The sequence below is a fragment of the Asparagus officinalis genome, chromosome 9 (genome assembly GCF_001876935.1).
Source record: "Asparagus officinalis chromosome 9, Aspof.V1, whole genome shotgun sequence".
In the NCBI taxonomy this organism is placed as follows: Eukaryota; Viridiplantae; Streptophyta; class Magnoliopsida; order Asparagales; family Asparagaceae; genus Asparagus; species Asparagus officinalis.
The window spans coordinates 10,932,436-10,933,973 of NC_033802.1; positions in this window are offsets into that span (position 1 = coordinate 10,932,436).

Below are 1,538 nucleotides of genomic sequence, written 5' to 3' on the forward strand. Positions count from 1 at the left end.
ATATATATAAATGAAAGAATAGCTAACGACTACACTTTTCTTTGTCAAGTTTTAAAATTTTAGCATTTTTTATGGTTTTAAACTTCGAGGGTGTGATTTATAATTTTTAAAACTTTAGGAGTATTTTTAAAAAACTACTTTTAAGTTTGATAGTTGTAACTTCTATGTTTCATGTGTCGGTAGTAATTTTTAAATATCATGATTTTTCTTACAACTCCAAAATTTTGAAGCTATTTTTTACAATTGTTAAAACTGTAAATTAATTTAAAAAAAATTAAAATTCAGCGGTCTACCAATAGTTTTCAGATTTGATGTGTACTGGTTATAAGTTTTAAAATTTTAGAGTTTTTTTTATTTTTAAATTTTAAAAGAGTTTTTTCTATAACTTTTGTAACTTTAAGGTTAATTTTGGTAAATTTTAAATTTTTAGGTGTATGAGGGTAATCTCTTTAATTCATCTTTTATTATTTGTAAATTTTAAAATTTTAAAAATTTTAGGATTGTTTTTTATAATTTGAAATTTTGAGTGTGTTTCTTTATTTTTTGGGATACTGAGGGTGTTAATTGAAAATTTTAAATTCTTTAGAGGCTGCTATTAATTTATTAATTTCATGTTTGTTGTTTTAAGGTTTGAAATGTCAAAAATTTTCAGGTGCGTTATGGTAATCCCTTGAATTTATTTATGTTGTTTGCAAGTTTTGAAAATTTATAATTTCAGGTGCTTGTTTGTACTTTGAACTTTTGAGAGGGTTTCTATAATTTTTGAGATATTAAGATGTTAACCATAAATTTTAATTTTTTTCGCAAACTACTATTAATTTCTTGATTTCATGTTTGTTGTTTTAAGTTTTTAGACGTCGAGATAGTTTTTATAATTTTAAACTTTTCAGGGTATTTTGTGCAATTTTAAAACTTTTTAGGTTTTTTTACAATACTTTATGTATTATAGTACGTTAGCTACGTATAATTTCTTTATCTTAACAAACTAATACAAGATGTTTTATATATATTATTAATATTATTTTTTTAATTGTTAAGCTATAAATAGTTCACATAGGATTAGGATATGATATAATTATGATTAGGATAGATTAATATATAAATAAAATATTTAAAATAGTGAAGGGTAATATTGACCATAGAGATTTTTTCTGAACTAGTGCTTTTAAAGGGAGTATGATATGATGTAGTTGAAATCACAACAATGAAAATTAGTTCTATTAGAACCATAATTAATATGTAGTCTTATCCACCCATCTATTTATTTATTTATAAAAAATACTATTCTTTTGTGTCAAAATTTCAAAATATCCATAAATGTCCTTGCCCTTTAAGAAATCAAAAGAAATATCCTCTCATCTCTAAAAGCTAATAGAAATATTTAAACTCAATGTTTCCACACAGCTACAAGAATTACCAAAAACTTCTCTTATTTTTTTGGTTTGAAGAGGGAACCTCCACGTGACCTTTATGTCAAACCCGACCTTAAAAAAATCAAAAGAAATATCTTTCGTCTTTAAAAACTAATAGAAACATAT